The sequence below is a fragment of the Desmodus rotundus genome, chromosome 3, assembly GCF_022682495.2.
Source record: "Desmodus rotundus isolate HL8 chromosome 3, HLdesRot8A.1, whole genome shotgun sequence".
Taxonomy (NCBI): domain Eukaryota; kingdom Metazoa; phylum Chordata; class Mammalia; order Chiroptera; family Phyllostomidae; genus Desmodus; species Desmodus rotundus.
In genome coordinates this window covers 54,661,508-54,676,114 of record NC_071389.1, presented here as the reverse complement: position 1 = coordinate 54,676,114, position 14,607 = coordinate 54,661,508, and positions in this window count along the sequence as shown.

The window sequence follows — 14,607 nt, the reverse complement described above, 5'->3', positions numbered from 1 at the left end:
TTGGAATACAGCTGTGAAAAAGTAATACAGCAGAATACTTAAGAATGGTTATTAAAAGAGGAGAATGCATTCTGTTTACACTGACAGAAGCAATTTTTCTTTTGAAATGCAATGGGGCTTTTTGGCTATCAGACATGAACTCAGATGATGAATCCTACCATTGAAAGGTAATGCATTTTCAGATATGCTTCTCTAGCTGTGAATGATGCTTCCACGAAGACCATAAGGGTGAAATTCTTTTTTTTTTTTTTTTGCTGGAAGAAATGAAAGAAAATGTCAAGATGGACTTATAAACATTAAATAAATCACCTGGAAAAAAGTCGGCTAAATTTTAAATGACCCACATAGCTTCAGTAAATGAAACAGGTACAAGTTCAAAGATGAGGGTTGTCAAGAGAAGGTGTTCAGAACAATTACGTGATCTATGAAATCATCATTTTGGTGTCCAGGAGTGATGGATCATCCCATTACATTTTCAAATGTGTACACTTCTAAGTACAATTTATATGGCCCTCTCCATTTTCAGATTTATCCTTTCAAATGTATTTATCAAAACCCTGGGAGTCAGCCAAACACCAGGCCGGCAGAAAACAATAATCTAGACAAAGGGTCAGGCGCTGGAGCACAGCTGAAGTGTAAGAAAAGTGTGCTATGTAAGTACATTTGACAGGACGGAGCGAGGGCTTGGTCTGTCAAGACCTAGATACCTGCGCAGAAACTGGTTTGGGAGGGGAAATGCATTCTTGCAACGAAGTATCATTTCTGGCCATTTTCAAAGTAGATTAGGGGAATATAAAATAGAAGTCTAAACTTCACAGATGCTGAAAATTCAGAGGTCCTGGGAAATCCTCATTTGCGAGCAGGACCATATTCAAACCAGTCAAAACAGACGGAGAGAATTGTCCATTTTGTCTTTCACTGAAGAAGACTGGATGCTTACAAAAATGAGAACAATTGTGTGCCTCTTTGTAGGGAAAGCCTGCTTGGAACTCAAGGCTGGGTCCCTTTTCCTATTTCTCTTCTATAATTTTATAAGACAGGATTAAAGCATAGTGACCAGGACTTGAACTTCAACTTCCCTGAGAAACTGCGCAGAACACATGCCCTGCCGACCCCGGTCTGCATTTTGCAACAACAATCCAGTCGTACACCTGGAGCCTCAAGCCAGCTGTCCACAGTGTGCCTTCGATAACAAGCTTATGTAGTAAGGGCATATTCGGTCTGGTCTTGCATCATTTTGATGTTCAAAAAAGAAAGAACAAACTAAATTATCTGTTTACCTTGATGGAAGTTGCTTAGGCCAGGAAGTGAATGCAAGGTTACAAAAGCGCAAATTATTTTTAAACTTTTAGGTCACAGACTTGTTTTGAAGATCTAATAGAACCTGTAGACAATCAACCCAGGAACATACACATACATACTAGTTTTTCCAGGGCTAGAAACGTGGGAGGTTTGTAGTCCTAGATTGAAACCTACCTATAAGAGGTGCCCAGTGTCAACTTCTGCAACACCTGCCCTTGATCCAGAAGAAACTTAGCAACCGCCAGTTCCCAAACATTTGATTTAATGAGGCCAATGATAGTGGTGAAATTAAATCCATGTCATTAAAAAAAATGACTATAGCTAATTGTTTTTCCTATCTTCTTACCAAGTCAGATTCTAAATGGTTTGGATTTCACCTGTTCTTTCTTCCCATATTTACTCTGGTAGAGGAACTATGGAGAACAAATGTCTAGTGTATAGGTAAAGAATATTTTAGGTGATCAGCGCCTGAGTAATGAAAATTGATTATTACTCTAATATAGGGAAGAGATGAAAGATTTGAGGATGGTTTTGTTCATATTTTTCCATCAGCTCTGGCCTAACCTCCAAACCAAATTTCTCCCTGTCCAAGTTTAAGATGATGGGGAGAAATGAGAACCCCTTCTGTCAGTGGGGCCAAAAAAATGTGGAGTTTGCCTGAACTAACAAGCAAAACAGAGACAGACTCACAGGTGGAGGACAGATGACAGCTAGTGGTTGTGGGGGGATGTTAGAGGATGGAGGGACTGAGCAAAAAAAGAAAAAGGACTCACAAACATGGACAACAGGGTGGTGATTGCGGGAAAGGGGGGTGTGATATAATAAATAAAATTTAAAAATAATATAATAATAAATGTAATAAAGATTATATATTAAACAAATAAAACATAAATAAAATAAATAAAAAAATAAAAGTGTGGAGCTTGCGCAGTGAACTCCAGTGTCTCACAGGCCCTGCTCTAGTTTCAATGGCTGCCCTCTTCTGCCCACACACCTTGACCCTTCATTCAGCTTTCTCCTTGGACTTTGAGTCTCTAAATTAAAATAATGCTCACCCCATCTACTGTCTCACTTGGTTTGTTCTGAAATTTTCTCCCCTCAGAACGTTGCTGGTGCTTCCTTGAGAGAACCCCCCTTTTTGGTTTGCAGCTGCCCTACTTCTCTCCATTTGTCAGACCCTGAAACCCAGAGGGAGCCTGAGCGAGAGCCTGACCTCCGGCTTCCTGAAACACTGCGCTCTGCCCTCTCCGGTACAGGCAATGGAAGAAGGGAAAACATGGTGATTTTTAAAGTGGATAGGAGGAAGAGGGGGAGAGGAGGGTTCTTGGTTGGCAGGTACATAGAAGTCCTTATATTTAAACTTCTGTATTTTTTCATCCAATCACACAGACGGGTGAGAAAGAAGATAGAAACACGACTTGGAAAGAGGGCATCTTTCTGACAATTTCAGGCTTGTGCACAAGTTAGGATCGCAGTGCCTATTAAGCAATGAAATAATTCTTTGAAAAATCGTAATGGTATTATGAATAGTGCAATGATATTGTTTTGTGTGTGTATTAAAGTTGTCTTATTTATTTGTTAAATGAAAACATTTAATATACATATCCTGATTTGTCATTTATTTTTATATACTTGAAGCCTCAAAATTTTTTTTTGAAAAGAGGAAATACCCCAGACCTCTATGTGTTTCTAAAATATCTCAGACTTTTACCTGTTTCTGAGAAGCCCTGGGGAATGAAAGGTGACAAGAAAGAAGAGGACAGAAAAATAGGAAAAAAGAGAAATAGAAAAAAAAAAAACCAAACAGGACAAGACTTCCAGTTTAGGTGCAGAAGAGATTTAGTCTCTCTTCCCTCATGACCCCTTTGCTGTGTCCTCCATCTCTTCCCACAAAAACTGAAATGCTTCTTTCCTTTCTGCTCTCTGTTGCCTGGTTCTTACTGATGAACATATGCAAATTAAAATATACACAGACCACGTGTGTCTTCCATGAGAATATCCTAAAATGTTTTATTAGATGTTCAAATATAGAAAGTGCCCAGGTTCCCTGATTCTGTGACTTCTCATAAAAGGGTCTCTGTAAACATTTGTTATATTGAATTCAAGTGAGTTTTGAGAGTGGTGTATTTTCAAGTTCCTGTTCAAATATCTGTAGCAAATCAATGAATAGCTCTGCCTACAGGTATCAACCTGGATCATTTGGGTGGTGCAGTGGCTTCCACTCACTCATAACTTATCTGGTAAACCCTGCGCAACTGTATGTATGAAAGAAATGTTCAACTATTGGAAAGACGTGAACTTCTAACCCTGCTCTATGTTTAAACAGCTGTGTGATCTTGAGTAAGTCACGTGACCCTTCTGAGCTCTGTTTCCTTCTCTGAAAATAAAGACATTAAAATATGACAGTATAAGAGATGTTTTCCAGATCTAAGTGTTTGTGATTCTGTAATTTTAATTGTTGCTGAATATGATGCTGTTCGTGGGATATGACACAAAAACTCAACCTTACATATTTTGTTGTCTGAGTTCAGTATATCAGCGTTTCCAATGCAAATTAATATTTCTATCCACTCATACAACCCCGGGGCCCTTGTTCTTCTGAATATATCAGCAGCTTATTTTCACTTGGCATGTCAATACAGAGGTAATAGAAACTTGGTCTAAAGGACTGATGAAGAAATAAGGCCTGTGATTATTTTTTAAAAACTTATGCAAATTTTTCCACAGAACCCAGTTCCTTCCTAGACTGTCAATTTTTAAAAGGATGACGCCAGCCCTAGCTTACCTCTGGAGATTATGATTACATGTTTGGACACATTTTATCATATCACAGTGGGAGCTGGTTGAAAGCAACAACCAACTGTGCTTTCTTGCACTAGGATTTTCAGCCACGCAGTAATGGCACAAGCTGTTTTTGTTAGGAAACGCATTTTACTGATTAGAAAATGCAGAAGGAAAGCTGAAGTCTGGCAAACAAGGAGCTCGGAAAGGTGATTAATAAGAAAAAGGGAAATTGTGCTGCAACAACATATCTTTATGAATGTATACATCATGTAGCTAATATCTGAGGCAAATATTTTGGATTTTGAATTGGCTCATAAATGCAGCTATCAACAGAATGATAGTAGCATAATTCTTAGTGAATATGCATATCGCTTAAAGAATAAACATAGTTGTTTCTTAATAAGTAGTGAAAGTTTATTTAAAAAACTGCCAGGAAAAAATTTCAAAAGAACCCCTTCCAATGTATGCTACTCTAGGTAAACTATATTTGAGAAAAGAGCACAGACACTCGTATTATGAATACGCAGCATCATCTTGTCGATACCTCTTTGCTAGCATCCAATGCTCCGGGTGAAAAAGTAGCTCCTGCCATTCAGTACATGTTTCTCTTGGCTTTCTGCAACTTTAGCAGACGCTGAAAAAAGAACATATACTTCTTTTACAAATATGATATAAAAATTCTTGTACCAAGGAATAACTCTAACAAATTGTTGCAAAGCCTTTGTTTTTTCCTCATTTTTTCCTCCCTATAACATTGTATCCCTGCATATATCACTGCTCCTGTATTAATAATATTTAATGATAATTACATTATCACCATTAATGAAGTATTTTAATTCTCTTTCCCAATTAAATCAATTCCCTTGTGCTAAAAAATCATTAGTAATTCCATGTTGACTCATAACAATTTCTAGTTATTTCAATATTAAATTTCAGACTTCCAGTGAGGTGTGGTAACTTTTTGTGATCGTGTGACATTTTGGGGATCAGTCATAAGGAAAGGCAGAGCCAGCTTCTGAGATGTTACAAGAGGCTGGGAATTTCTATAAGAGCCTTCTTCGATAAAATACAAGTGAGATTGAGAATATATTTCTTTCCTTGGTTTCTTTTCTAATATTTTAATAAATCCTGTTCATCTTTTACTGTTCTTTGTGTTAATGTATAGCACAGTCGTTTGTATTTATCAGGATACTGCTCACTAAATAAAGGCCTGAATCTCATTGAATTAATATAACCAATGTTTGTCTTTCATTCATGGCACAGTCCATTGTGGGTCATGTGGCAATCGTGCGTGGCTCCCATACAACCTATGACTTGGGGATCAGCCTACTTCTGTCTTGCAACCCAGAAATCTCCGGATCCTTTGCCTCTTGGCTGGAGGAGAGAAAGAGTATGTGTGGAGGAGGTGCATCCACTCTTATCTGCTTCAGATTAGAAAGGATTTAGACTTCTTTTTAATTTTCCACCAGCAGGAGTTAGTCACATGAGTTCACCTAGATACATCAGAACAGAGAAATACAGTGAAGCACAGGATATATTGCGAGTACCAGCACACTCAGAGTTATTTTCAGAAAAATTAAAATTATTCCCATTGGGAAGAGGGAAAAACAAAATTCAAGGTGTAGCTAAACAAAAGCAAACAAATCGTCCCTTTCCCCAAGAGTATGGAGGGCCTTATGGATAAACAAATTCTAGACATTCAATGATATCAATAATTCCATAGTAATGCCTGGTATTTCCACTTTGGAAAACACCTTTACAGTACTGTATCCTCAGAACCTTTTATCGTTTCCAACACATAATAATTGCTCAACAAATATTTTTTGAATCCATGAATTCATGCCATTACAAGTCAAGTGTTTAAAGGCCTTGCATCTCATCACTCATTGGCTGATGGGCCACTGGCAATAATATAATTTTGGCCACAAACTGCTTTGAAACAATTTATAAAGTTCGGGAAGCAGGTGAGAGGTTGCCCTCTTCCTTCTTTGGCTCTGCCCAGCCAGTTAGCATATATGGAATGACTCTGGATCTGTTTTCTTGAGAGAAGAAAAAGAAATCCAATTGTAGACTCATTCCTCTTTGTTTTCCCTTAAATAGCTTTCTTAGTATTAAGATAAATTCTACTGGCTGTTACAGATAAACCCCAAGACCTCGTAAGTATCTTATCACTGAAGTTGATTGCTTACTCACCGCGTTCAGCACAGGTATTCCTGGTTAGGCCATCTCTTCTGCCAGTTACTTTACAGTGACTAAGGCTCCTTCCCTCTGAATGCTGTGCTATCTTCTGCTTTGTCTCCCAGATTCTGTGGCAGAATCGTCTTTATTCAGCTGGAAGAAGAATGTATCATTAACAGTCTCTCCTGGGAGGTTTTTATGGTAGGTTTTTTTTTTTTTTTAATAGACCTAGAGTTGGTATATACCATTTCCATTTATATTCCACTGGCTGAAATTCAGTCTTATGATCATATCCAGCTGCAAGAGAGATCAGAAAATGTTTTCTAGCTATCATTCCAGGGGGAGAAATACAGTCTTTGTCACAGTAGTCAACACAAATTAAGTAGACATGGTATTTATAAGATAGATATCAATTCCAAGAAAAAATAAGATACATTAACAGGACTTAAACATTTTACTCACACTACACAGACACACATTTTATCTATTAACTGTCCACTCTTTTTCACTAGCCTCCACCCACTGGGTAATGAGGAAAGAAGACTAGATTTTAGTTCGGTTGAGTAATACCATAGCATAGAAGCATTCTTATCTGATGTTCTTATTATTGGTATTTGGTAAGCTTAGTAAAGCAAGACATAAAAATAAATTCATATGTACATTAAGGATTATAACTTTAAGCATATCAATATATATTGTTTTGCTTAGCTTTTCATAGAAATGCAGGCCTTCATTTCTGTATGGATGTATTGATTAAAGTGCATTTTATCTTTCTTGCATAAATGACCGTGTTTTCTATAATTTTCAGTTTTGATTTTCTTAAGGAGCAAATTTACAACTCCCTCTGTCTTTCACAGTTGTCTCTCCCACAGCTAATTTGAAAGTCATTTAAAAAATATTTATCTCTGCTAAAATTTTCCAAGACTTTCATGTTCAATTTTTTCTTTTGCAGTGCACGCACCATACATATATAGTCTGTCCAGAAGGTATCCAGCCATGTTATATGAAAAACAGAGACATTTATTGAAGAAGATACAAGATACAAGAAACATTGTACGTAGGATAATGACCCCTCAGTCCTCTTCAAAGTAGGCACCTTGGGACCTCACACAGTTCTCCCAGTTGCCATCAGCTGCCCCATCGTATTTTCCTGAATCTTATTGATGATATGAAATCTCTTCCTTTCAAAGGTTATTTTAGTTTTGGGAAAAGCCAAAAGTTGCAGGGTACCAAATAGGGGGGCTGAGTCACCTGGGTGATGTGATGTTTCACCAAAAAACTCTGCACAAGATGTGATGTATGAGTAGGCACATTGTCATGTGAAGCTGCCAATCACCAGTTGCCCATAGCTGTGGCCTTCTGAATCATCCAAATAGTTTCAGTGGAGGAATATTCAAACTTAATGCAAAATTTGATGCAGATTTGCTGTTCTACTCAGTCATTTTGTATACGACAGACACACAGTATAGATGCTCACTCAACGGGCCCCACTGGCTAGTACAATGAAGTCATCATTATTCATGCATATTCCAGTACACTCTCTCCTTGGCTACCAGGTTGCATTGAGGTCACACAATCTGTTCTCATTACATATCTACATATATCATATATGTATATATTGCAATATATATTGTTATATATATACTATTAATTTTGTTAATTGTTAATTATATATAATTATTTTATTATATATTGTTAATTATATATAATTATTACTAATTACATATAATTGTTATATATTATTATATATTGTTAATTATATATAATTATTGTTAATTATATATATCTGTTAATTATATATTGTCAATTATATATAATTAACTGTATATATAATTAGTATATATAACATATATTATATTATATATACTAATATAACTATTAGTATTATATATACTAATATAACTATTATATAGTTAATATATAATATGTATTAACTATATATAATATAATTAACTATAAATAACTATAATTAATTATATATAATTAATATATGTATACATTATATATGTATATAATTAACTCTCTCTCTATATATATATAAAATCTGCAATTACAGATAGACCTACCCCTCAGCTTTAGGAATAGCACATCACTTATACACTAGAAATCCTACTCTGTTCCCTGCCCCAAAATATTACCCACTCTTCCTCTGTTTCTGAGGAAACTGTACCTTGAGTTCATTGTTAATTATTTCCTTTGTTTCCTATCTAATTTTACCGGATGTGTATATATTGCTGAAAATATATGTTGTTTTATTTTGCTATTTTACACATTTTATATACATGTAATTATATAGCATATCAATGATTTACTTTGTTTTATTCAAAATTATTTTTTGAAAGCCATCCATGTGAGTGTATACTCTATTCTCCACTCATTTTAACTGTTTTATATTATTCCATGTTTTGAATATGTCACATCTTACCATTCTGCTGTTGATGGAGAGTGGGTTGATTCCAGGTTTTATTACTATGAACATTCATGTACAATATGTAAATAAATGGAAAGCTGTAATGTGATCATGGATAAGAGAACTTGATGTTGTAAAGTTGCCTGTTTTTCACAGAGGGAAATGAGAGAAAGTTTCCCTACAAGATATTTTTAAAAATTATAAAGCTATAGCAATGATCACCTTTTTACTAGCTCAGGGGTACACAAATAACTCAACAAAAAAGAAGGAATCTAGAAATCAACCCATTTACCATGGACACATGATACATGAGAAAACTGGCATTGCAGATTGGTGTTGCAATGACAGATCATATAATGAAAGGCACTGGGAAAATTTTTTCTTCACTGAACAAAAGGTGAAATTAGGCCCTTACTTCATCCCAGACACAAAAATCAATTCCAGATAGTTTAAATGCTTACAGGAGAGGAAAAGTCATAAGCCTTTTAAAAAAGAATATAGGAGAATTCCTTTATGATCTTGGGATGGTAAGGATTTCCTAAAGTAGACATAAAAACTTAATTTATAAACAAAAACAAGTTTTATTACATGGAAGTTTTTTACACTCCTGTTCAAAAAAAGACGTATGAAGAGAAGCATGAGAATCCAAAATCTGGCAAAAAGGTGTTTACCACACTTATCCAATAATAGATTAGTATCAAAAATGAATGGTAGAAAAATATCAAGTGTTGGTAATTATGTAGAACAATGTGACTTCATGTACAGCTAGTGGTATTATAAATTGATAGAGCCTCTTTGGAAAACTCCTTGGTATTACATGGTGAACTTGAACATATCTATTACATATGGCCCAGTAGTTTCACTCCTACATGTACCCAGAGGAAATCTTGTATATGGCTATAAGCCTTTAAGGCTATAAATTCTCCTCTATGTAATGCATTATCTGCATAACACAAGTTTTGATATATAGTATCTCAAAAAATGTTCACTTATAAGTATTTCTGAATTCCATTGGTTTTTTTCTACTTGGAGTTGTTTTGAAGTATAATTTAAAATTTCCAAACATTTATGGTTTTTAGTTTTTTTAATTAATAAATAATAATAATATACATTGTGATCAGAAAATAAGCTATGGTAGTACTAACTCTTTGAAATTTATTGAGGCTCTCTGTATAGACTAGTACACTGTTAATTTTCATGATATTCCAGGTATACCAGAGAAGAATGTGTATCCTGGAGTTTGGGGGTACAATGTTCTTATTAGTTCTAAATCATTCATTGTACTCTTTAAATTTTATTTATCCACATTCAATTTTCACTGCTTATTTTATCAATTATTGAGAACATTATGTTGAAGTACGCCATGTGACAGTGGGTCAATATCCAATTTTTATTTAAGTATATTTTATTGATTATGCTGTTACAGTTGTCCCAATTTTTTCCCTTTTACCCCCTCTGCCTGGTACCCCACTTCCCTCCAACAATCTCCCCCTTAGTTAATGTCTATAGGTTGTGCATGTAAATTCTTTGGGTTTTCCATTTCCTATACTATTCTTAACATCCCCCTGTTTGTTTTGTACCTACCAATTATGCTTCTTGATCCCTGCACCATTTCTCCCTTTCTCCCCATCCCCCTCCCAGCTGATAACCCTCTAAATGATCCCATACCTATGATTCCTATTCTGGTTGTTTGCTTACTTTGTTTTTTAGATTCAATTGTTGATAGTTACGAGTTTGTTGTCATTTTAATGTTCATAGTTTTGATCTTCTTTTTCATAAATAAGACCCTTTAACATTTCATATAACAATGGCTTAGTAATGACCAACTCCTATAGTTTTATCTTGTCTGGGAAGCACTTTATCTCCCCATCCATTCTAAATGATAGCTTTGTTGGACAAAGTAACCTTGGTTGTAGGTCCTTGCTTTTCATCACTTTGAATACTTCTTGCCTGCAAAGTTTCTTTTTGAGAAATCAGCAGACAGTCTTATGGGAACTCCCCTGTAAGTAACTAACTTCTTTTATCTTGCTGCTTGTAAGATTCTCTTTATCCACTGGCATTTTAATTATATGTCTTGGTGTGGTCCTCTTTGGGTCCAACTTGATTGGGACTTTTGGTGCTTCCTGGATTTGCATGTCTCTTTCCTTTGCCAAATAGGGAAGTTTTCTTTCATTATTTTTTCAAATAGATTTCCAATTTCTTGCTCTTTCTCTTCTCCTTCTGGCACCCACATGATGCAAATGTTGGACCTCTTGAAGTTGTCCCAGAGGCTCCTTATACTACCCTGATCTTTTTGGATTCCTTTTTCTTCATGTTCTGATTGGTTGTTTTTTGCTTTCTTATGTTCTAAATCATCGATTTGATTCTTGGTTTCATCCACTCTCATCTTGTTTCCCTGTAAATTGTTCTTTATTTCAAGTTTTGAATCCTTCATTTCTGACTGAATCTTTTTTACGCCGTTGAGGTCTTCACTAGTTTCCTTGAGCATTCTAATAACCAGTGTTTTGAACTCTGCATCTGATAGATTGCTATCTCCATTTCATTTAGCTCTTTTTCTGGAGTTTTGATCTGTTCTTTCACCTGGGCCATGTTTCTTTGTCTCTTCATTTTGGCAGCCTCCCTGTGTTTGTTTCTATGTGTTAGGTAGAGCTGCTTTGACTCTGTGTCTTGGTAATGTGCCCTAATGCAGCAGGTGTCCTGAAGGTTCCAGTGGTATAGCCTTCCCTATCACCCAAGCTGGGTATTCAAGGTGTACCCTTCCTGTGGGCTGAGTACACCCTCCTCTTGAAGTTGAGCTTTGGTTGATGTTGACAGATCAATGGGAGGAATTTTCCAGGCCAGTCAGCTGCAAGGATGGCTATGACCACTTACCACAAACCTGCACCTTCTGTGGAGGGTCAGCTCTGCAGGGGCAGGGTGGCAGTGCTCTGAAGTGATCTGTAGCTGTCCACTGGGTGCACTGACCCTAGGGTTTCCAGAGTGGTGTCAGCCAAGATCAGCCTCGACCTGTGTTCTGTCCAGGGCCACCATTCCTGAGCTACAAAGCAATCTGAGAAGGCTGCTACTTGTGCTCGGCTTGGAGATACCCAGGCAAACCCAAGCTGTCAATCTAAGTTGGCTGCTGCTAGTGCCGGACATGGGGCTCACTGAAGCCAGCTGTTGCTTGTTTGATAAGATTTAGGAAGTTGTGAAGCATGAGTCAAGACCAGCCATTCATATGGAAAAGCAGCTTGGGTGGGTCTGTAAGTTGGGTGGTACTGAGTTATTGGGGATCTCCAAAGTGGGTCAAACAGTGTTAGCCAGGTTGATGAAGTCTCAAATATAGTACCAGCCTGCCAGCTCCATGGCTCTTCAGGGAAAGGGCTCAGAAAAAGGACAATGGTCTCTGCTCATCTTGATGCCAGACACTTCAGTTACTCTTTGTATGCTACTGTGCCCTTCTATCTGCCACCCCAGCACTGGAGCTCAGGGGTAGTGAGTCTGACTAGGTGAGTTGGTGTGTGGGTTCTTTAAGGGGAACTGTTTAGGGCTCCAGAAGTTTCTTCCACCAAGTTAATCCCTGCTGGGTTTTGCAGCCAGATGTTGTGGGGACTTATCTTCCTGGCACTGGAACCATGGGCTATCACTGTAACCCTAGGCCTGGTGTGGTGCTGGGCTTGCTCGCTCCTAAGATATCCCCCCTGGATTTTTATCCACTGCATGTGGTTGAGAGACTAGCCCATTCTGCATCTGGCCCCTCCTGCCAATTTTGGCGTATGTGGTTTCTTTAATTCTGTAGTTGTCAGATTTCCATTCAACTTGATTTCTGATGGTTCTAAGTAATAGTTCTATATTTTCCTTGTAATTTTGATGTGGTTGTGCAAAGAGGCTAGCCATGTCTGCCTAAGTCACCATCTTAACCAGAAGCAATATCCAATTTTAATTTAATAATAGACTTTCAAATAACCTGTTGAGTAAATAGATGGATATATTAATCAGGAGTTCAGAGGAGAGGTCCAACATGGAAATTCCAATCTAGGAATCCTTGCATATAGCTGACTTTTCAGGCCAAGAGACTGGATGAGGTCATCCAAAGAGTGGTAACAAGAAAGAAGCAAAGAAGTCTGAGAGCTGAGCCGTGGGTCACTCCAGTGCTTATAAGCTAGGGAGATGGGGAGGAACAGACAAAAAGTGACAAGAAGACAGAGAAGGAGAAGGAGAAGAAGAGAAAGAGAAGGAGGAAGAGAAGATGCTTGTAAAGTAGGAAGTAAATCCAGAGAGAGTAATAGGCTGAAAGCCAATTGAAGAAAGTTTTTCAAGGAGCAGAGACTGATTAGCTGTGTCAAATGTTGCTGAGTGGCCAAGTAAGATAAGGACTAAAAATTGAAAAAGAAACACAAAGTCTCTTGTGGCCATATATTTCAGTCGATGGCAGCAGAAGTCTATATACGAGAGGTGCTATTCATAGAGCAATACAGTAATAGCTTCCAGCATTCAGGGTGCTGGGGTCCTGCCTCTGCCATCAAAGAGCCAAGGGGAAGTGGGAGTCTGATAAGGGTACTCAGGCTCTTCTTCTCTGTTAACCTTGCTGATGACCCACCCTTACTCTGGGCTGTCTCCACTGTGGTTGGCACCACGTCGTCCAGGTGCCTGTAAAGAGAGTAGGGCAAGAGTCCTTGTGCCCTCAGACCCACTATCCAAAGCCTTTCCACTGTCTCCCAGGATAGAACTCACAGCATGATACTCTCATAGCCACCCCACCCCCACCCCTTTATCTGGTGAATCCTGCCTACACTTCCTTGCAGTCAGAAGGGACAGGGTTTTTTTTCTGGCCCTACAATGTATTTTTTACTCCTTTTCCAGTCTCAATGACAAAAGAGGTATTCTTCTCTACACTGGTGGAGAAACACATGAAAATATTAGCTAAAGAAATTTGAAAAGAGTTTAATGTTGATAAGTAATAATCCTTCATGTTTGACCTGTAAGAAAGGTGAGTTCCCCATTTCACTTTTCCCTCCAACACATGCTCACCCACACACAAACTGACTGTTGACTCTGGCTTGGAGGAAGATGGCTGCCATAAGCAGGCCTTTAAAAGGCGCCATCTAATTAGAAGCTTTGGGAACATCCTCATTTAAAAAGTCCTCATTTCTAACCATCCAGGTAAAGAACTCAAGCTAATGTAACCAGTGCCAGATGGGGTAGGGGAATACTGCCCTTAGAGCTGGTAGAGAGAGGTCCCTTCCCTGTGTCCTGCACTTTAGTGGACACAATTGTGGCCCTTCTTTCCATGCCCCAACTTGCTGGGAAGAAGCACCAAGGGCAATGAAATAGGCCCCAACCTAATCTCCCCAACTCCCACTTTTAGGCTACATTCTGGGTGCCCATAATCTGTGGCTAAAAGTCCATTATGAAGGCTTATGCAGAATTCTTCCCTGAATATATTCTTCCAAGTGTGCAACTGGAAGAATTGCACTCCTCTCCAATTCTCCTCTGGATAAAAGGCCACTCTCCTCCCCAGACTGTGTGCCTTACCACCTCCTGGATGTCTCTTGTCGTGTTGCTGAGCTGAATTGTGCCACCTCACTAGCTTCCTTCTGCTCTGCATATAATAAAATCCTACTTGCCTTTCCAGACCTAACACAAAGCCCAACCACGGTGACTTCTGATTATCTCTGTATGTTTCTGTCTCTCCCAGTAGTATTGTATTTGAGGCCTTGAGGCTGGGGAGCAGCGTATCTCACGGATCTTCGTTTCCCCAGGCCTCCTCCAGAATACTACACGTGCAGGCATTCACTGAATGTCTTCAGGATACATGAATAAACGCTACGATTCTTACAGCCTATGTATCCAGCATGATGGAGTCAGTCCTGGAAGATATACTGAATGTTTCAGCAAGAGGGCTGTTTCCCCTCCGTATAGTCTGTCTCACCAACTGATTTAAAATTCTAAAA